The 23,497-nt window shown below is 40.4% G+C and overlaps 1 protein-coding gene across 2 annotated transcripts in view; it reads left to right on the top strand.

The window, feature by feature from the left end:
• Nucleotides 1-23,497, top strand: part of kdm6ba (lysine (K)-specific demethylase 6B, a) — a 67,659-nt gene that overhangs the window by 4,903 nt on the left and 39,259 nt on the right. Inside the window, exon 2 of one of the 2 annotated variants that reach the window (XM_084110288.1) lies at nt 3,280-3,316. The gene's annotated coding sequence lies outside the window, so the exon portion shown is untranslated. Of the gene's footprint in view, nt 1-3,279; nt 3,317-15,533; nt 15,980-23,497 lie in introns of those variants that run through there. The other variant, XM_084110289.1, reaches the window with a different exon arrangement.

Raw genomic sequence — 23,497 nt, 5'->3', positions numbered from 1 at the left:
TTGTATTGTGGCAGTGCTGCAGGGCACAAGCGTGTCTGCCTAGCGTGGCCTGGTGATCCCCGATTTAGCCGGGGGTTTTCCTGCGCGCACGGCCCCTGCGTGTGGCCTGGCCTTGGGCCAGATCTGCTGCCTGCTCTGCCTGTGTCAGAGTCCCTCGTGGTCTGAAAGGACAAAGCTGGTCTCCATCCAGCTCTCTTAACCCCCAAACGCTCGCTCTCACTCTGATATCATTTCACTTTGATGGCCTGCTCTATCTCCGGCTCGCACAACCCTCCGCACGCGCTCGGTTTCGCTCCAGCTGCAGCTGTGTGGCAGTGTGTGTGTCTCGCGCTGTGTGTGGCCTCACATTAAACTCCTAAGTATTTTGGTTAATGAATTCTTTGCCCTCACTGTATGCCCATCTGAGCGGTACCAGCATCTAAGCTCCAGTACCGCCCCGTGCACCACCTACAGCGAGCGAGAGAGAGAGAGAGAGAGAGAGAGAGAGTGTCTGGGAGCTCAGGGTGGTTCTGGTCATGTGTGGTCTTCCATAGTGTTTCAATTAGGTTCTTCTCACTCAGATGGATCATTACCTATAATGAGTCCAAACCACAGAAACACACATGTATACGCATCTATACAAAAATAAGTCTTTATTGAGACTCGTCACAAGAAATGCACCTTCAAATTCTTCTGTGTTTATATGTATATACGCATCTGTGCCGAACTATTTGAAACATTTCAGCAGTTTACATTCCCTTTTTTTCCACTATTTACAGCACTGTTCAAAAGTTTGAGGAGATTTTTTTAAAGAATGTAATATTTTTATTCAGCTTGAATGCAGTGAATTTAGGGACTAACAACATTCATTATGTTACAAAAGATCTATTTCAAATAAAGGCTGTTCTTTATATAAACAAACTTTATATTCATCAAAAAATGTATCATGGTTTCCATAAGCAGCTTTCAAGTTACTTGAACAGCAAATCATCATATTAGAAGGATTTCTGAAGGATCATGTGACACTGAAGACTGGAGTAATGATGCTGAAAATTCAGCAATATATATATATTGTATGCAGCATTGATGAGCAGGAGAGACAAAAAACATTGAAATATCTTACGACCCCAAACGTTTGAATGGTAGTGTAAATTTAGACTCTTTTTGTCATCAGTATCACTGTTACTGTAATATCAGTGTTGACATGCACAACAAAATTCTCTTAGCTGTCAAAAATCAGCTCATTATAAAAACCTGACAATGCAAGAAAACCTCATTTATGTTATAAGTCGTCACACTGAATAAGCAAGCAGAACTGTGGTAAAGGTGTTTACATGCATAGCGGAATCAGGGCAGTAACATGACCTTACACGTCTGAGTGAGGGTGAAGTTTGTGTGTGTGTGTGTGTGTGTGTGTGTGTGTGTCTGTCTGCGTACTAAAACTTTAAGACACCCTGAACCCTCATGACCTCTGCGTCCAGACGTTCTCCCTTCCCCCACGGCAGTGAAACCCCCCATCCGCACTCAACACATCACCACATAACTACACACACACACACAGATTCCTGCAGTCATCCCTCCTCCCTCACTCAACATGTATCTAGAAAACACTCATGCTTTATCTGCGAGTATGAACTTTTATGAACGTGTTTTGAAATAAAGCAGTAAGCCGTACATGACAGTAGTTTTGCCCCAAAAAAAGGAATAGGGTTGTTGGGTGTCACAATACCAACATTTCAGTAGTTAATGCAAATTTCACAATATCTGTTTTACTGCAGCAAAAACGAATTAAACACATTCCTTTATGTCAAATCAAATAAACAATGGTATCTTGCTTAGGGCTTGATATTGACACAAATTTTACAATTCGATTTGATTTCTATTCTCAAGCTTGCAATTCGATTCAATTTCGATTCGATGGAGTACATGGAAAATATTCTCAACTTATGCTGTAAACTATAGAGGGAACCCCAGTTGGTACATTATTATAATATTAGAGGTTAATTTGTATAGGCTACATACATTAAAATTATGTTCTTATAATAGTAACTTTTTAACATAATCATGTTTCCACTTGTTTTGAAATAAACATTTAAATAGTGGCTGTCATAAAACATTATCGATTTAGTCAAACTTGCATTAAATATTGTAGAACAGTAAAAATGTGCAATGAATATGCAATATAGAGCATCTCTTTAGCAAAATGCTCCTCTCTAGAGTTATTTTTCTAGCTGACTGTCGAGTTCATGGTCATTGAATGGCTTTTCTGAGGTAAATGCAGCATTACGGGACATTGTTTACAAGCTGTTTTATTGCCGTCTCTCTGTGGTTGAAACACAGATTGCATGAGAGACATGATACAGATGAAGTTGTACTGTATCTTTCAACACCTTGAGATGTTCATTCATGTTTATTTGATGCTGTAACTAGTAGTAAAGCGGAAGAGATGATCCGTTCACCTGTCGCTTCACTTGAACTGCGGTTAAAGAGCGCCAAAGTGGTATTTATTGTTTAAATTTCGTAATAAAATTGACAGAATTTGAAAGCTGAGACTTTGTTTCATATCAAAAGTAACAAAGCACAGAGCTTATTGGGGCGCTACAATGATCCGTTCATTCATCACTTGAAAACGGCTAAAAGATTCTTGGGATTTACGAATCGATATTGGTTCATCAAAATGAGAATCGATTAAAATCGAGAAATCAATATTTTTAACCCAGCTCTAATCTTGCTTTGAAGTATTTTAATTAATATAGTTTAAGTTTTACCATAGATTTAATCTAGCATAAGTTTTTAAGTAATAATTCAAGTTAATTGATGAATATGTTGAGACCAGTGAGTCGTTTTCTCTCTTTATTCCTCATTCAAGGCAAACCAACTGTTTTAATGCCTTGACAAGACGAGCATTTTGACCATGAAGTGCATTTGACTAATCACACTATTCACTACATTATACACTACAGTATACTTTACTTTTAGCAAGTGGCATTTCTATAGAGCGTGGCGCTGCTAAGGTCATGGGTTTTGAACTGTTAAAATGTATACCTTAAATGCAATGTCAGTCACTTTGGATAAAAGCATCTGCCAAATGAATAAATGTAAACGTAATCATCATCTTTTTATTTGTTAGATTCACTCTTGAATCCTGGATCTTTTTGCGGAACATCTGAAACACGTGAAATCTTTGTGTGAAAATGTGAACATGCTGCATGGACTTTATTAAGTTTCATGATGTAATGCTGTTGTAATGAATCCGTCCTACTGGATATTCATAAAGTTTTCCCTTTTTGTGTTCCACAGAAGAAAGAGAAACATTCGGGTTTGGAACGACATAAGGGTAAGTAAATTTCATTCAATTTCATTTTTGGATGAACTGTCTGTTTCAGTAGGGTTTGTTTGTACACTGTTTGAGTGACTGAAATCAAATCACACAAAGGGAATTTGAAAGTTACGGTAAAAGCCAAAGAAAGAGAAACATCCAAAACTTCAGAGCCTGTGTGTCTCTCTCACACGCTCTCGCTGGAGTCAGACAGGAGCGGGACGGGACAAGGGTGGAGATTAGACAGGCCGACGCCCCCTCAAGCCAAAGATGCCCACAGTGGGAGGGACACATACGTCTCTGTCTAATAAGTGTGCTGAGACAGACACCACAGTGTTTTTCAGTAGTTTGATGCTTGTGGCCTGAAGTGACTCAGTCTCTGGTCAGTGTTTTTGTGGTTGTGTCTCTCTTCCGCTCTATTTTTACACTTTTGGCAGGCCTTTGAACCCAAAAGGTGACTCACTCTTTTTCTATGGTCCTGTGTGTGTGCAGTGAAGACAGAAGCGAGGGAGTTGAACACACATTTGTAAACAGTAGCCATAGATATGCATCCGTGCACACAAAACCTCCCTGAATCCGTAAGGAAAGTCAGCGAGACTCACGTGCCGAGGCAAACACAGACCAGCTGCATGTGCTTTGTGTTTGTGTGTTTGACCCTTTTTTTTCCCTTCCTCTCTCTCTTTCCCTGTCCCTCATTCTCTTTGGACTTGTTGCCTTTCCTTTCCAAACTTCCAGCAACTATCAAAGCACTGACTGAACATCCCAACACACACACACACACACAGATTGCACATTCAGAGCATTTCACATACTAACTCTTTTGTATGTGAGCTAAGAGAATCCAGATGCACGTGCCTGTTCACCTCTCTCTCTCTCTCTCTCTCTCTCTCTCTCTCTCTCTCTCTCTCTCTGTGTGTGTGTGTGTGTAGCTGACTCAGCTAATAGTGAGCACTTAATAGGGTCTGTAGATCAGATCCGACAGCAGTTTATTAGATCTGTGGGATTTCTGGGCTCACATTCAGGCCTTGTTTTCAGGAGCAAGACTGAACGCTAAACAGTGTGTTTACCGTGTCATGGACCTGTCATAGAGCAAAACATGCCGTTATTTATTATTGTAATGTTTATTAACCAACCTACTGAAATCCTCTGTTTAAAGCTGGTATTCTTCTAGAGTGAGTTGATCACAATTCAGTGCTAACTAAGCATAGGAGGGTTCAAAACACTGACATGCATTAACATCATCTGATACAGTAGATTACCGTATATAGTCATGAAATCAGAAACCGTCCTGTTTGAATACCTTGACCATTGGTCACATTGTGGATGCATGTTAGTAGTAAGAGATAAACAGCAATGTGTCTCCGTTTACCACTTGTGACCGGATTACATAAGACGGATGTTAATACCAGGTGTAAACAGGGCCAAGGTCACACACACATACTGTTCAAGCAATAAATGTGTGTGTAAATCTGTCAAAGTCTATTAATTGTCACGTACACATAGTGCATGGGTAAGACAGGGAGAGGTACTCATGACAAATTGTTAAATGTGAAAGCATATTAATTGCATATTTTTGTTGCATGGTTATGTGTGTGTCTGTGTTTGTGTACTACTTTACCATATTTTAGAGACAAATTTGTACTAAGAAAAGCTGACAAAATCTCCCAAAACCTCCTTTAGGGGGTGTCCTCATTTGTAAAAAATAATAATAATACATTTGATATTTTCTGAACGTCCCCATAAAACATGAAAACCTGACGTGTGTTTATTTTATTGTGTATTTAAAGAACACACTCACACCTGTTTGCATGTGAACTTTTAAGTATTTACACCTTTTACATTCTCATAACTCTCTCACACACACACACACACACACACACATTCTCCATCCTGCACACACTTTTCATCTAACTCTGCAAGCTGTGGCTCTGCAGGGCCAGAGGGTAAAGGTGAAAGATCAGATGGGAGAGTTGACCACATAAAAAAGCCATGCTACTGCAGGGTCGAAAAGGTCACCTTCATAAAGGTCAAAGTTCATCCTGCCCTGTCATGCTTCAGCATGTGTCCTGAACAGGTGTCCTAGCAACCGAACTGAAGTGTTTGCTGAGTAAACACGCATCCGGGTGCACGAGCCCGAGCTCAACCACACACACACACACACTCTTTGATGTTTGGGATCCCGGTTGGTCAAGATGTGGTGGAAATATGGAGCAGATTTTTAAAGGACTTTTTTTTTTTTCCCCTTCCTGTTTTTCCGTCTCTGAGGTCAGAATAAATCTGCGTCTCTGATCTTTGCCATAGCAAAACAAGGATCCGTGGGGACGGAGGCACATATGTGCATGAACGCTTGCTCTTTTTATCTGATCTGAGCAGTGTCGTATATAGATGAACACCCTCACAGATGATTTATTCAGTTGAGACTGCACATTTATCTTAGATCTGGTTTGTGCATTACTAATGGCAGTATTAATTTCCACCCTGTTTCGGTTGCGTTATTATTCATAGCTATAAACACATGCATACATGCATTGCATTATAATTTGCACATTTTGGACTACAGTGACGCTTGAAATCAAGCTTGAGTCTTAACATGATCATTAGGTGGGTGTTTAACCAGGGGTCTCAAACTACCAGCCCACAAGTGTTGGTTTATCCAGAAATTCAACCCGCAAATTAATTTATTTTCTTTGGTTGGACTTTTACTGTAATCCTGTAATTCTCAGGATTGTCAAACAGTAGTGTAATATGTGATCATATAAATATAATTATTTAACTGGTCCCTAATGGAGAACTCCACAGGTAACTTGAGTTTGAGACCCCTGGATTAAACTGTGTGAAAGTCTGGTTTGAAGTTTCCCTACATGCTGTGTGCTTGTGCATGCATTTGTGTTTGCACATCTGGTTCAGTAGGTGTGTAAATGCCTTGTGCAAAACGTGTGTGGATCTGTGAGTTGTCGTCATGGCTTCTGCTGGTCTGCTGAAGTTCCTGCTGATGTTTATTCCTCAGCCTGTTTATTTATCTTACACGCCACGTGAACTAGACAGTGAATGTGATCATGTTAGAGTGTGTGTATACAAGCTATATGATTCCTCTTGCTGCTTACAGTTTGTGTTCATGCCTGTGTTACCAGCATTACTAAAAATATCCCTTAAACCCGCTCACCTCCTCCTGCACCTCCTGCTGGATAACCCCCCACCCCACCCCGCTGTGGATCGCTCCACCCTGTCATGAAATGCACGCTACTAACTCCCTGCAAGCCAAAAGAGGGATATTCCCAAATCAGCTTGTTTTGCTCTCCAATGTGCAAATGAGGTGATTTTTTTTTTTTTTTTTTTTTTTAAATATATTTTCCACATAGCAAAAGTTTTCCTTTGCAACACTTGCTAATATATGCATGTATGCGTTTCTGTGTGCAACCGTAGCGCATACTTAGGTGTGCATGCAAAGTCGTCTCCCAGAATGTGTTTTGATAAACTGCTGGGTTGATTCAACCCAACTTTGGGTCAAATATGGACAATCCCAGCCATTGGGTTACATTTTTAAATTACATTTTTAACCCAACGTTTGTGTTTGTCCATATTTGACCCAAAATTGGGTTAAAACAACCCAGCATTTTTTTAGAGTGTATAAGGTATATTTCCATGCATGTGATTCTTTTTCGCCGTGTGCGAGTGTGTGTTTGGCCAGCTGTGTGGAGGCACATTCTTCAAGCTCCAGGCGGAGGGGGGTTGGAAAACAGAGCAGGCAAATTCCAAATTCCTATTCTCCCTCTAAACATGTCCGGGGCTAAACTGCAAACCCAACAAAACTCACGTGGCTCTCTGTTTTTCTGTTCTGTCCATCTGTTTCTCGTATGAACAGAAGTTAGTTGACTTTGAGTTTTGACTTAAGAAATAGCAGATTTGGTTCTTCTCTGCATTGCTTTAATACTATAATCTTGGGATTTTTCGTACTATGATGTCATAATAACGTGATGCCAGCCCCGCCCCCTTTTTTACTCCCACTAGTCTAAACAGGAAGCACTTTGGCTCCTGTTTTTCAGTGTTACAAATAAACTGTGTGTTTCTTGTGCTCTTTCTTTCTTTTCACTCCTGTTTCTTCTCTAACACAGATTGGGGAAATGTAATGTTTCTCAGATTCAATCTAAAGAGCCGAAGAGTTTAATTTAACCCATTTACACCTGGTACGAACATCAGTATTGGGTACTGCCACTCATAAATGAACAGCAGTAAATACAGGAGCACTATTGTTCAAAAGATTGAGTTTGGTAAGGGTTTTTAGTGATTATGAATTTATTATTACTCCTGTGATCAAAGCTGAATTTTCAGCATCATTACCCCAGTCTTCAGTGTCACATGATCCTTCAGAAATCATTACATGCTGATTTGCTGCTCAAGAAACATTTTGTCGCTGTCGGGCAGAAAGCTTGTATCTCCAAAAGCGCTGCTTTTTTTTTCAGGAAATGGAAAAAATACTATTTTTAAAACAATTAAACACTGCGTTGTCAAAGTTGATATTGTGACTTTGATCAGACACAAATTTGACAAAAATCAATCTTAAATGGAGTTTTTGACCGGCAGATTTGACATCTGTGTTTTGTCCATCATTAGAACGGCCGCATCTGAGGCAGCAAGTTTTCATCAACTTACATGTTATAAAGTGTATTGTAGCTATGTGTGCGCTCAGTTTTTTCTGTCATTTGGCCAAAATCTCATGTTATTAAAGATGAAATGCTTCGCACAGCCTATTTAAGACAGTATTGGCTATGACTTGACGACAAATACAGACTAATAAGACACTTTTCTCCACTGCTCAAATACATAAAACATTAGCCATTATTTAGTGTTTCTTGAGCGTAAAGAAAGCGATGTACTTATTCAAAGAACCAGTTATTTATTTACCATTGCATTGCAAACAAGCAGAGACACTCGCATTCACCATAGAGGTGGGCGGAGCTATGAGGTTTGACTGACAGTTTGATTATCCAACAGAGTTACGATGTATAGTTACATGCTCTTTTTTAATACTGTTCATTGGTTAGATATTTGCAAAACCCAGACAGATGTAAAGGGTGGCCAATAGTAATGATTTATGAAAAAAAGAAGAAAAATGGAGATACGAGGTTTCCGTCTGACTTTTTGAACTGTAGTTTAAAAAGAGATTTGATCACACACACCACATTTGGAGATAGTTAAACAGCTTTCAAAGAAAGCAATTATTTGATCTAAATAAAAATCACTGAACATGCAGTGACAAACTGACGTAGTAAGTCATGTACATAATCGGAGACAATCTCCTCGATAAAATATGATCACTAATGATCACAGGAGATGCATGCCAGCGGTCTGTCTCAATTGGCCATTTGTGAACTGATCCACCTGACATAGATGTTAATGTCAGATGTAAACAGATGTATTTTTGTAGTTATGTGTAAATGGTGCGCTCACATCCTATCAGTGTTGAAGGTGTGTGTATGTTCATCAGGGCTGGCTGACTGTGGCAAACTAGCACATTGAATAGCACTTAACCTTCACCTCACATTCACAGTAGGAATGTGTGTGTCACTCTGTGTCTGTGTGCATTTGGCTGGCACGCATTAATAGATTATTGATGCACTCTTGTGATGGTTGACAGTCAGATGGAGGAGGAAATTGACCTATAATTTCATGCTGATGCCAGACAGACAACACAAATACTAATTTATATCCTGAGAGGAAACGATTTCTCATGGAGAGAGAAAATTAGACAAAAGCAAGAATGGATAGGAGGAAGTGATAATAGTTTTCTTCATAACACCCTTCTCATACCATCTCTCTCTCTCTCTCTCTCTCTCTCTCTCTCTCTCTCTCTCTCTGTCTGTCTGTCTCACCCTAGTCCTCATTTTGAACAGATGGGTTGAGGTATCAGTTTTTAATGAAAAAGGGGAGTGTGAGAGTCACGTGACCGTCTCTCACACACATACTGGCATTTCAGATTTTTGTAGAGCTCACATATAGTCACCTAGTTTGGAATAAGATAGGTGGTTAAATTTTCTGCAAAGGAATTATTATTTTTGTATTATTGAATATTGTAATAATTGCGTTAACTTTTGTCTTTCAGAGCAAGCACATAATACTGAGATTCTATATGCAGATGTATTAGTTCCGACAAAATCTGACTTGAAGGATTTCAGTCAAACTAAAGTGTTTACATGACATTTTAAAAAGGCAAATTATTGCTTTAGTCTGACTGAAATCTATCTATCTAAAGTTTGGTGTTAAGTTTTTTTTTTTAATCATTTTTAAAAAGAAACCTTTGGCTCACCAAGGCAAAAAATGCTGCTTAATATTTTGGGGAATCGTATTTTTAAAAAAATCTGTATTCTAAGATAGAAAATGTATTTATTGGCAAAAATATATTATCTACATTACTATTGAAATAATAATATATTTTTGTTAAACCAAACTTTTATTTTGAGGGGTTGTCATGAAGACCTTTGAGTTTCTGTTTGTATATGATATGACGATAGTTACATTTATCAAATGAAATGGTGAAGTGCTGGTGAAGTGACTCTCAGAGCAGCTCTGGAGATAAAGTTCATGTGTTCATGTCCTCATATAGTGTGACGGCAGACGCTGAAAACACTTTGGGCCATATCTTACACCCGGCGCAATGCGGCGCCAAGCGCGACGCAAGTGTTTTTTGCTAGTTTCAGCCCAACGCAGTTATCATTTTCACGTCCTGCGCCACGTTGTTTAAATAGCAAATGCATTTGCGCCCATTTGTGCGCCCATGGGCATGCTGGTCTGAAAACGAGGTGTGTTCAGGCGCATCAGGCGTTTTGAGGAACTGAAGTAGACTGTGCCATTGACAAACTGAAACCTGATCTAAAGTCAGTGGTGCAATATTTTTTTTTTTGTTATTTAATGAGCGCGTCAGTAATGTGTGCCTATAGGCGGGTCCACAATGCTTGTACACTCTGCTTATTAAACACACAGGGACGCACAGCAGCACACAAACATGCCAAATATTTAAAATAAAAGGATTACAATGTAAAAGATCATTATTGTCATATGGTGGAATCCGGCTTGTCCCGTAGATGATCTGCTTGCGCACTTTAACCTCGCGCACGAGCAGATCCGTTTGCGCTCTGGAGATGGCTTCGGTCTTTCCACTATCAAATTCTGTCCTGTAAATAGCGAATCCACCATGGCGCGAGCGCAACTAGCTTTTAAAGGGAATGGGATATGAGACTCTGATTGGTTTAACGCACGTAAAGCCCAAAACACACCCATTACTCATTAAGAGAATAGGGACAACCCTTTTAGACCATGCGCCTGGCACGCCGACCAGTTTTCCCATCGTTAAACTATCGAAAGTGGATTCGGACATGCCCTAAATGAACTTGCGCAGTGCGCTTTAGACCATGCGCTTAGATCGTTAAAATAGGGCCCTTTGTGTGCTTCGGTATGTGTTTAGTAGAAGGAACTGTGCCGTATGCAGATTTCAATAGCAGTCCTTTTGTGCTTTAATATTCACAAACACTAGACCATATCGTGATTGATTACTTGTACAGCCCTGCTTTTGATTTCTTCATCCATAATCTCAGAAATCATAGGGCCCTAAGTGTATTAGTGGCTGTACTGTTGTTACTAATCAGCTCATAATGCTTCTAATGGGTTAACAGTGTTCATATGAATTGATTGACAGTTTTCCGAAAGGAAGTCGACTTCATTTAAAGCTATGTGAAAAGACAGAAATGGTGCATTGTGGGATGCATTGTTAGGAATGTGCTGATTGGTAATTGCACACAGCTGTAGCTCATTAGATGTTAATTGCCAATTAATCAGCATCTCATTTATTTTAAATGAAGAAAAGGAATGAGAAGTTGGAAATGTAGAAAAGAGGAAACGATTTGGGCTGTGAGCCGAAGAACGCGACTCTCACTTTCCTTTCCTCCTATCACAGTTTCCTTTCTCTCTGTCAACACTTGCTCTCTCCGCTCCCTCTCTAACATCTCTGCAAGAAAAGAAAGTACAGGAGAAAGAAGGGAGGGGAAACTATGCAATTTGTCTGTTTGTTGGGAAGTTCAGGTTTTATCAATACAATTTTTTATCATACTTTGAAAGTTAGTTAAGTCATGCACACAATGCCCAGATCAGTTGTAGTCCAATTTGTGTGAATGTACATGATGATGGACAAAGCTGAGCTACAGTCACTTCATATAGAACTGTCACTCCACAAAAATCAGACTAGTACATTTTAATTCAGACTTAAAGGGTTAATTCACCCAAAAATTAATTTATGAATTACTCACCCTCGTGTCGTTCACCCGTAAGACTTTCGTTCATCTTCGAAACACAAATGAAGATCTTTTTGATGAAATCTGAGAGGTGAAAGAATTTTCATTTTGAGTGAACTATCTCTTTAAGGCTTTTACATGGCATTTAAAAAAAGATGATTTACTTGTAAAGAGGTTGTTAATTACGGATAGAGCAGTGCAGTCAGATAAGCTGACGCAGGTTATTTGTCATGTGTGTATCAAATGGGGTTTTTCCCCCTTACATAACTCTACAAAGGACTTTGATAACACCAGCATTCCCTGACATACATTTACACACTCTCGCTTCTCTTTTGTCTATTGGCCGAGAGTCAAATATTTCACTTCTCATTGGCGGCCACATTTCTCCAGTAATAAATCAATACAATGGAAATTATGTAATGCTTAGGCCAACGGCACTGAGGACGATAGTATATGTGGCTTTATTTGGCTTGTGAATTATATCTCTCTCCCTCCCTTCCTCTCTCAGGAAGATTTTTAGAATAACTTTAATCTTTATTGGATCATGGGAATGGAATTCATGAAAGAAAGCTAAAAATAGCTTGGAATAGCATCATTGTATCAGGAGACAGCTTTTTTTATGTGTGTGTGTATGTTTCTACTTGATTGCTGAACAATGTAAGCATGGCTTCTTTGCACTAAGTTAGCAGGTTTTCCATCCAGCCTGCTCTTTTGGGTCTCGCAGTGGAACGTTTTCGGCTTCACGTGGATATCCTCTGCTGTCCCCTTTCAAGGGTGTGAGTGTGTGTGCTTGAGGCTGATTCGAGGTGACAAAAGGAAAAAAGTTACAGCACAAAACAGCTGTTTCTTTATTCTCTTTCCCACGCATTGATCACACACACACAAATACGTATGTCAGTCATTCACACACATTTCACTGATGATGTATGCATTCAAACAAGATCATACATAAACACTCCTAGCTTTTTGTTTTCAGCTGGATTTAGTCATCCAACCACAGATATTATCTGTGAAATTGTATATTATATTATGTAGTGTATTGTATAAATCAATCATTTCTGCCATTCTCACTGACCAATACCATCTAACAGCTATGTAGGTTCTTCAATGGTTGATGCCTTTATATCGAGAGAGTGTGATAGGCAATAATAATGCAGGTGTACATTATATTGGTTTTTAATATTGGTAATAATAAGAAATGTTTCTTAAGCTGCAAATCATCATATATTAGAATGATTTCTGAAGGATCATGTGACACTGACGCCTGCAGTAATGATGCTGAAAATTCAGCACAGCAGCACTAATTTAATAACGTACCCGACCTGACCTGTTTGACATAAAAACCATGACCTGAAACGCACCTGCTACACCTGCAGACAAAAATGATTTATTTTCTCATGTAACACAAGCAATCAAACCAGCATTAGGCATTCTGAGTTGATGCATTTTATAGACACGCAAGCCCAACATGGTAATAATTAACAGAAAAAAAGATGAGAGCGTGCATCTGTCATGGAAACAATACACAACTTTTGCCTACATCGTCAACAGTCTGCCCATGCAGGCTATTTTGAACAAATGTGCATAAATCACACCATAGACTATACAAATGCTGAGAGGTTTCCATGAATTAAAAGAACACCAAATGTGAGCCTTTATAATATGGGGAATGTTTTAGCGGATTCACTCTGCGATTAAGAGTGAATTAAGGTTTTCTCTTCTGAAACTCCTCTTAGCAGCATAAAAAATAAAACTTTTATTCAACTTGCGAATAGATTATTATACAGAAAGCGAGTTCAGACTGTGAACTAGCCTGGAAATCCAGACCCAAATCCGAAAGATTAATGGTCTGGCATTGAGGAATGAAAATCGGCCAGCTCGAGGGGCGGCACCAAGCATGCATTTGAAAATTTCACTGCACGCAATTGGATAACACTATGACCAATCACATCAATACACTGGGTGACGTATCCAGAGCGACGGAAACGAGTTTGTTTTGGAGAATAGTTTGAGTAGTTTGACTACTGATTACTATTGAATAGCTTACTTTTTCGTTAGAGGAAGTTTACCAAATGACATGAACCTCATCCACCACAATCCCTACGAGGTTGTCCCGGTAGACCTTGTTCGCTAACATGTCTCGCCACTTCCCAACAGCCAGGACTCTGGACTGCCGAATGCTACCTGGCATTGCCCACTTCGGATCGTTTCCTCTTCGGGGTCGCTAAGTTGCATGGCTGAAAGACTGAATTTCTTCGCCTCTTTCACCTGGTCCTCCATAAGGGCGATCAGCGGCGAGACCACAACCACCGGTGGGTTTTCGCTAAGCCTCATACGCTAAGCTACCAGCGGAGCTAACTGGTAGATTAGACTTTTGGCGTATCCAGTCGGCAAAACAGCAAAAACGTCCTTCTTGCAAAGGAACGATTCGAGCGCCGTCTTCTGTTCCTCTTTTAGATAAAAAGCCAAGTCTAACTCGTTCATTGTAGCGGCCAAAGCCGTTTCAAACAACTGGTGTTCATCCATAGCCATCTCGCAATGTTTACTAATGACTTCAACGTCACAGCGCTGTCGTCATCTCTCTGGCCCGCCTATATCAGATAACCCGATGTGATTGGTGCAGCTCGGATACAAGGGCATAGTTAATGAGCATCATAACTCAATGCCAGAGTGACTCGCTGAGCAAATTTAACTTGTGCTCTCGTGAGAACTCTGGATTTCCAGAGTAACTGTGAACACAAATAAGCTCGGGAATGTTTGAAAGTAGCCGCCTGTCGAAATATTCTTGGTTATTGGACCTGCAGTCCAACCCGCACCAGCACCGCAGATGACAACTGAAATATTATTCCACCCGTTACATCAGATATTAGTGGTTCACCCGCATGCAGGACTGATAACACTGACGACTACAGCAAGCCTATAGTTAGCGCCACTAACCGGTCTAATGAAAGAAGTAACTGCCAGATGTTGTTCATTTCAACCGACCAATACTGACTGACCCACTGGCCTCTTTGATATGTAATCCATTCAACTACTTTTTTACTTTTCCTGCATTTTCTGTATGGTTTTTGACAGAAATGTTGAGTATGTTGCAGACTTAGTGCCAGATTTATAACAGCTTGCTTCAGCCCAAACCCTATTTTGCCGTTAAAAAACTAGTGTCAGGATTTGACACTAAAGATACGCGGTGAAAACTTAGGGCTGAAAAGAGAAAAATTGGTGCCTGACCTTATTGCATATGCATTTGTTTCCCTTTCAGACGCAAAATTTATGGGAGGAGAGTATTTAAATGAATCGTGCAAGATGATTTACTAAGGTTTGCGCTAGTCAGTTTACTGGTAGTTGTGCCATTTAACTCCCCAAAAAAGCATGTTTTAAACCAGGCAGTAGTTTGCGTGATCTTTGGTAGATTGTGTTGGTCGTTATTGAAATGATTTGCTGTGTTCTTTAATTTGCCGTCAGTCGATCATCCACAGAACGTTTCTTTCCCATCGGCACTTTTGTGGAATTGCACTCTCACGTTAATTTGCCCTGTTTTGTAAATCTGGCCCATAGTGGTTAGCTAAAATATTTTATTAACAAACATGCATATAAGTGTATAACTTTCTGAATGATGGTAATCTGCAGAAATCTGTTCCACATTCTGGTGCAGATTCATGATGCACTCGGATTCTGAGATCACAGAAATATTGGAAGGGAATGAGAGAATGAAATATAGTAAATGGATCCCTTCCGCTCTCTGATCCCTTCTATCTGACACACAGGGAGGGATGGAGGGAGGGATGGTGAGAACGAGGCTAAGAGAGAGAGAGGTGACAGGGGACGGGGGGAGGGGCTGTTTAGAGAGAGAGATGTGAAAAAACCAAGAGAGGCAGGCTGGCCTATAGCGGGGGTTGGGCTTAAGCGCTGTGTGTGTGTGTGTGTATGTGTATGTGTGTGAGAGACCAGCTCCTTTCCTCTCTTTGTTTGACTACTGAGTGGAAAAAAAGCAGAGAGAAAGAGAGTGTGTGTGTGTGAGTGAGAGAGAGAGAGAGGGAGAGAGAGAGAGAGAGGAGAAGGACTGAGGGAGGAAAGCATAGAGAAGGAGAACGAGGGAGACACTGTTTTTTTTTTTTTCTTTGGCTAAAAAAAGAAGGAATTCTGTTTTGTTTGGAGCTGGAATTCTGCATCCTCTTCACTGTGTCAGCTTTTGCATGGTGTGTTTTTGTTTGCAAGCCCTGCTGCCGGTGTGTGTGTGCGTGCGTGTGTGTGTGTGTGTGTGTGTGTAAGGGGGGCAGGTAGTCAAGCCTGCAGCTGGTTAAAGGGAAAATAAGAGCCGAGATTTTACCGAACAGACTGAACGAGCAGCTCTCAGTGTGGGATTACCTCAGAGACACAGGGAATAGCGTTGGGAAACACGGTAAGACATGCAGCTTCCTCTATCCAGTTTCTTTGTGCTTCCAGCAGGGCATTTAAACTGAACTCGTGAAAGTATCCGGGCTGCGTTTGGACAGCTCAGCAGAATAAAAACACACGCTAGAGAAAGTTGCGCTGCTTTTTCCAGTCGGATTGCTGCACAAAGGAAGCTTGTTGTATATACTAAGTCTTGCTCGCTCTGTTTATGTTCTGCCTGTCACACACACACACACACTCTCTACTGCAAAAAAGAAAAGATCAAACAGAAATGCCTGTTCTATTTCCAGTGTCTCCTTCCCTCACATCCATATGGAAAAGCAGGGTGTATAGCTGATTGTTCCGGACATGATTTCTGTTCTGTTAGTGACTCTTTGTTGAGTTTGTGTGATTGTTTTGCAGGTGTGTGTTGTCTTTTGTGGCCTAGGGAAGTGGTGGTTGGTTATGGATTATGTGTTAGTTGAGAACTAGAGTAAAACCCCAGCGGCGTGAGTGTGTGAACCACCGCTTCCTCATGGCTGTGTGTCCGTCTCAGACAACCCACATCCATTACCGGCATCCTGGAGTGTTTCGATCAATCAAGAGTCATTGTGTGTGTGTGTGTGTGTGTGCGTTGCTGGGTGTGTATCTGCTGGCTCCGCCCCTCATTAAAGCTCTCCACTAAGATAAAGAAACACAAAACATTGCCGGAAGAGCACACTTCATCATTGTCATCAGGAGATCTGTAAAACAATCTCACGTCTTCATCTGTCAGTATTCGGTTTCTCCATTCCTCTATGGTTCTCCACCGGAAGAACATCCTCTTTCTCTCTCTCTCTCTCTGTCTCATTCTCTCTATCTCCAGCAAATTGTGACTATCTGCCCTGAAACGCATTTGGCGTAGCGTCGCCGGTGCCTGTTTTCATCAGTGCATGTGTGTCGCCCTCAGGTTGCTTTTGCTTTTAGCCTACTTTCGTGTTTGAGTTCCACTGGCTGCTGTTTAAGCCGAGCACAATCCAACTCTGTTAGCATTAGTCGTGTGAGGACTGTTATTACCCATAATGCCATAGTGATTAGCAGCGTGCTAATCTATTCATTAGCTGCTAATCTAATTGTCAGCACTGGTATTGACTGGGCTGTTTGTGTATTTCTGAAGTAGTTTTGAACAGTCGTGTATGTCAAAACACTGTTGTTAGTCCTGGCTAACTTGAAGTTTGCCATCACTGTCATCAAAAAATTAAATGAAGAGAAAAAAAATTTCTGAAAGTTTTTGCAATGTTTCCAATATTATTTTGTTTAGAGTAGTAAAATAACTAATTGCTATGGTATTTTGGCTGAAACCATGCTCTCATATTTGGTACTCGGATGAAAAACCAGCCTAAATATGGTTTGCTGTTCTTATCTGGTTTAAGTGGGTTTCCTAGTCTGGAGTTTAGCCAATTTAGCTTAGACTTCCCAGTCTGACCAGCTGAAGTGTCCAAAACAGCTCTGAAACCAGACTGGGAGACCATCAAATCATCTTAGACTGATTTAGGTAGGTTTTTTTCCCAGATTTATCTCCGGATCATGTTGGCTTTGACTCAGTCTCTATTATAAGCTCTCTCTTTATCACTCCCTGTGATGGGCGTTTATTCTTCTGCAGATGTGGTGAGGGTGTGTGTGTGTGTGTGTGTGTGTGTGTGTGTGTCCTGAACCCCACCCCCCCCCAGGACAGGCCTGGCTGAACGGGGGATTGTGCATTCATTGGAATGGAGAGAGAGAGAGAGAGAAGGGAGGTAGGAATGATTGAGTGGGCTGCCTGGAGAAGAAAAGGAGAGGGGGATGGGGGAGGGGAAATGTTGCTTGGCTGGTGTTTTGCTCTTTGGTTGAAGGAGGAGAGGGGGAGGTGGTTAAGGTATAGACACCCAGCTGGTTAGTTTGAGAAAAAGAGATGCACAAACATCATGGGGATTGGAAGATGTACAGAATTCGGAGATCAAGTCATATGTGCTTGAGAGAGAGAGAGAGAAAGCACAAACACCATGTGATAGGTAGATAGATTGCTTATATGCTTATAAACACTGACATGCATAGAATTAACCTGATTGTAATACTAGTCAGTGCACTGGAACTTAACATAAAATAACCTTATCTATCTGTCGTTCTGTCATTCAATCTATCTATCGTTCTGTCTATCTATCTATCGTTCTGTCATTCTATCTATCTATCCAACCATCCATCCAATCTATAGTTCTATCTCTAGAATAGAATCCAGTCTAAAATTTGACTCTACTGTTATGTGTTCTTAATTATACTTTAGCAGTGTAAATGATCTTTTGTCATGGCAGTTGCTGCTTCTTGTGAATCGTGTTAGGATGGAAGTGCTGACAGTGCAAGTGGTTTCTTGGTGAGATCATTTTTGATTTGTTTTGTTTGGTAAATTTAGTTGAAGTCACAGAGATGGGAGGATAGATGTGAAGAGAATATCTGTCTCCCCTTCTGTGTCTGTTTTCTCAGAGTAAGGCATGTTTTCTCTCTCATAAATTCCTTATTATCGTTAGCGTGCAACTCGATCACTCCAAACACACACCTGTGTTTCTACGCCTCCTTTGTCTCTCTTGAGTCCCCTGGGAATGAGGTGGTACTAACATGCACATGCATACACTCTCTTGAGTAAACAACCAAAGATGCTTTTCCTGGAATATAGAGTTTATTTATATTTAACAGCATCTTTGGTCTCTCTAGCATCAATGCTACAGTGTTTTTTCTTTTTCTTTTTCTTCGAAAAAATGTGAAGCTGGGATCCAGGCAAATTTATTCTATATTATCATTCAGTGTGCATGGAGTGTTTATAAGGGAATTAACACAAAAAACACACATAAATCATATAGCTAAACACACACAAATTGAGTGACATGAAGTTTAACCCATGATATGGTCTCGAAATCACTATTCACTGCATTGTAAATCTAAGTATACATACCTCATAACTTCCACACACTATTTCATCTATGTTTAATATGCATGAGGGGCAGGATCTGGGGTTTAGTCATTTTTCAGTGTGGGCAGGGCCTGGTGAGAACGGAAACTTTGAAAACTTTCTCGTCTTTTTGTGCTTGAACGGACACATACACTCAAAATTGTCAAAATGCCCATATCGGCGAGTATCCTCGTAAACACAGTCGCTCATGTCTTAAGTGAAAATATACAGTTGAGAAATTAAACGGATGCGTATCATTATATTGGATCCGTGCATTAGGTCTTAAAGTGACAGCAGCCTAATAAACCCGCTGCTGTTTGAGTCAGTAATGTTAATCAAACAACAGAATACACAGAGAAAATTTTTTGCACTTTTGTAGCTTTAACAAAGACTAATTATATTTGATTTATACAGACAGTGTTATTTTACATTTGATTATTCAATTTCTCTACCTGAATACTTTTAGACTTATCTGAAACATCAGGTAAGAACATCAAACACCTGTTTCGGTGGAAACCATGTGCTCTATGAAATAATCAAACACCCCAAAATGTAGCTCTCTGCAAAGTGCATTATGGGGTATGACCCTTCTGTGACCCCTGGGAGTGATCGATGGGCGTTTTGCATTACTTAAATGGAGTCATGTGACTGAGCGATAGAGTTACAGCATCAATGGGTGAAATGGCACCCGGCCAATCGATGGCCGAGATCATAGTGATATGGAGAGAGAAAAAAGGTCATCTCGGGGTCAAAAGTGTGTATTTGAGCTTGCTTTCTGTCCCCATTTCTTCATTGTTCTGTCATCACACTTTTTTTCCTCCCTGTTACTCTCATTCTTTCTATCCTCTGTAATACCATTAAGTGCGCGCCGTCCTTCTAACCCAGTTCTCCAGTGAGCTTTGACCTCTTGTGTAAGGTGTGTACGCTTGTGAGAGAGAGATTTTAACTGTACTCTGACCTGTTTTGTAAGGTCTGTACTCTAAGGTGTGTGTGTGTGCGTGTGTGTGAGGAGTGCGATAAGAACTGGAGCCGTTCAGGCTGCACAACAGTGAGATTCTCTGCAGGTCTGTACGAGATTTAGTGCCTTTCTCTGGACTGTGATTTGTGTATATGTGTGTTTGCTCTGCCTCTCCTGCATTTCACACTCCAGCAACCCGATCCATTTCCTCTAGATGAGGTAGCCTGTATAGACGACCCCTGTGTGTGTGTGTCTTGTTGCAGTCAAAGCCATTGTTGATGTTGTAATTGATTTCTCACTGCTCTTGTTTCTGTAGTGTGACACGTCTGGAGCGTTAACTCAACTGGCTTAAAGAGTGTGTGTTTATGAATGAGTATTGGTTTTGTAGATGAAGTTGAATTTGTCTTTCTGTCACATAATAAATTGGCCAATCTCTTGCCCATAGTTTCCAGTTCACCTGCATGAAAAGTTTTAGGCCAGAAACTTTACACACATGCACAAACACACAAGCGTTTGACTAACACGTTTCCAACACGGTGCCTCATTGAAGATTTCCTACTGTTTCAGGCCTTAAACACTGCGACTTTTTAAATTTAGTTTACTAAACTCATATGCTGCATCCTAAATCAAATACTATGTAAAAACAGAGTAGTGTGTCCGAAAACATAGTAGGCGAAAAGTACCTGAATTGTCTACAACTTCCAGCAAGATCCTGGAGTGTGTATTCGATAGACACTTTACTATATCATGAGGCCTCAGGAAAGGATTTATGAATGGCAGTTGGGGTGTGTAATATCACGGTTTATTTGAACTATTAAAATGCCTTTGAAGAGAGATCGTAGTTTCGTGCTACACATTCGATCAGTTGCAGTTCTGGCACCCCCGTCCCAAAATACTGTAGCGCAACGTACATTCACATCACACGTTTAGCAATGCAGCGGTAGCTGACGCTCACTTGACATTGCAGTTCTTGGCTATTACGAGTTTTATTATTTGCATACTTGCCAGTTAAGCTTTTTAGTTGCACGCTATTCTGACATAAGCTTTTCTGAGCGTGAATCCATACTAAAAGCCTGTCACAGTGCGAGTACTGGACTAAGTTCTCTTTTGTGTCTTACTGTGTTTAAACTATCAAATACACATAAGGTTTGCATAAACACAGTCAGTTAAGTCTTATTATATGAATGCAAACAGTTGGGAGAAAATTGTTATGCGTGCCTGTATTAGATCCGTACGTTTGGTCTTAAAGTGACCAAAGTCTATGTAGTGTTTTATTTTAACATTTATTCAATATCTCACTTGAATGCTACTGTTAAATAACCTACTTTGGCCAAAACGGCCTGTCACTCTTTTTTTCATTTGTTACCTTGTAAGGGTCACATTAAAAAAGGTTAAAAGAACTAAACACGCATGGATGAATCGTTCACAATAAGATCGATAGCATATATTTGCACATTTTCATTGCATGCCGACTTAAAACTGATTGGCTTTCTGCTTCCAAGACTATCTACTCATTCCCACTATTTTGACAAAATAATAATTGGCAAATAACTGGCCATGAGTTACTGTTTAGCCCTGATAAGTGCCTGAATGCACCCCGTGATTTGGAAACAGGGCTCTGTTTTATGGTGTGTGCTGATGTTGTAATGTGATTCTTTGTTCTAGGATCACAATAATACTAATCTGTTTATAGAGACACTTAGAAGCTCTTAGCTGTAAGATGGCATCATGAATAAGAAAGAGAAAGAGAGAGAAAAGAGAGGCGGGTTTTGGGAGTTTAGATGCTGAAAACTGAATCATCCTGTGTGTGTGTGTGTGTGTGTGTGTGTGTGTGTGTGTGTGTGTGAGGTGGCGTGGACGTGTTACCACCTTCAGTGCGGCAGGTGCGAGATACGAGGAGTGTGTAGAGCTGATCCATTTGTTTTTAGCAGCAGTATCACAGGCTACTGTGGACGTTGCTTTCATTGAATGTTTATGTGGAGCCATTTGCTTGCAGCTATAGTGGTGTCCCCTGCTGTGTATGTATGTAAGTGTGTGTGTGTGAGCATTCGTGTGCTCTGGTTGAGAATAAATAGAACAGCAGTGTGATTTCACACCCCTCCTCCTTTCCTCCCATCCCCCTCCTCTCTCTCGCTCTCGCTCTCGCTCTCTTCAGCATCAGTGCATCTGTGTCATGTCACAGGGTTCTGCCGTCCCAGAGTAACCCACCCCCCCTCCCTCACACTAAACGCTTTCTCTCTCGCTCTCTATACATCCTCATCTCTCCTTATATATTTGCACTTACTGTATATACACACACACACACCTCTTTGATATGACGACATCTGTCAAACGTGCATATGTAAAATATATTTAGTTTGTCTTTTGCTGTGTGTTTGTCATCAGCCCTGAATCCTGATCTCACGCATGCACACACATGCAACACATATTTCTGTGTATATATGTATATGTGTGGAAGAAAAAGGCTTTTGTGTGTGTGTGTGTGTGTGTGTGTGTGTGTGTGTGCAGCCTCAGGCTCCTCCCCCAGGGAGGGATGGACAGGTGTGGAACAGATTGAGTTCTGCCTCATCAACACTGTACACACACACACACACACACATGAATACACCTGCACGCTCACTATCAGTAATATACACCAACTGAACACAAAGCATGCAAGCCAATTAATGGGCATAAACGTAAACAAAAAACATATTTGAATAACGTTGTATTTGCTGTTTTTGTTAAAATCATAATTTTTGCAATTCTAAACATTTAGTTCCAGTCCTCAAAACTGATTGGCTGAGCAGTGAGCATCCCAAGAGTGCTGCTATTTCCAGCATATTATTGTCATTGACTTATTCCACTGATTTGTTTAAAACCCTGATTCATTAAAGGGATATGGTTGAGGTTCTGCTGTGAGGATTGTCAAACTGACCCAATGATGCAATGTATGCTCTCACATGATATTAAACATGATTTCCTCTTCATTTTCGGAATCAAGACGTCAGAACGAAACTCCCAGAATCCCCCTCAACATCCCCACACCTTACCGAATTTATACTGCTCTTTGTATTCTTCTCAGTTTGATTTCTCTTCCTCTTTTGAAGACATTTTCACATAGTTCATCATGTGGCATGTTTTAGATTTGCTGACAGTGAGTTGACTTTGGCCATTTCCAAGTGTTTATACGAACACTAATTAGTACAATTTCTTTGTTGTTTGCGTGTGTGTGTGTGTGTGTGCGTGTGTGTGTGTGTGCGTGTGTGCGTGTGTGTGGTCTTGAGATGGTTCAGAGACACCATGTGTGGATCATATGTGAGTTTGAGCAATTAAGTGCATTTTTGTGTGAATGTGAATTTTATAAACAGATGGACTTACTGATGAATACAACACACCTCTAAGCCCACACACTCACACATATAGAATATAAAGTACACATATGCAAGCACAGTTTTAAACAAATTGTGTAAGTTGTTGTTTTGCATACATAAAACATTAATCATTAAATGTAATCATATTCAGCAAGAATCTAATTAAGACACATGAGGGCAACACATTGTATACGGACAGTCCTCTTGCGGTTATCCATACTCCAGCACATTTGATGGCGCTAATGTACTATTTTGCCCAGCAGTATTAAACATCAA

This window comes from Abramis brama (assembly GCF_963993115.1).
Source record: "Abramis brama genome assembly, chromosome: 3".
In the NCBI taxonomy this organism is placed as follows: Eukaryota; Metazoa; Chordata; class Actinopteri; order Cypriniformes; family Leuciscidae; genus Abramis; species Abramis brama.
The sequence above is the reverse complement of the archived record's forward strand: the minus strand, read 5'-3'. Positions and strand labels throughout refer to the sequence as shown.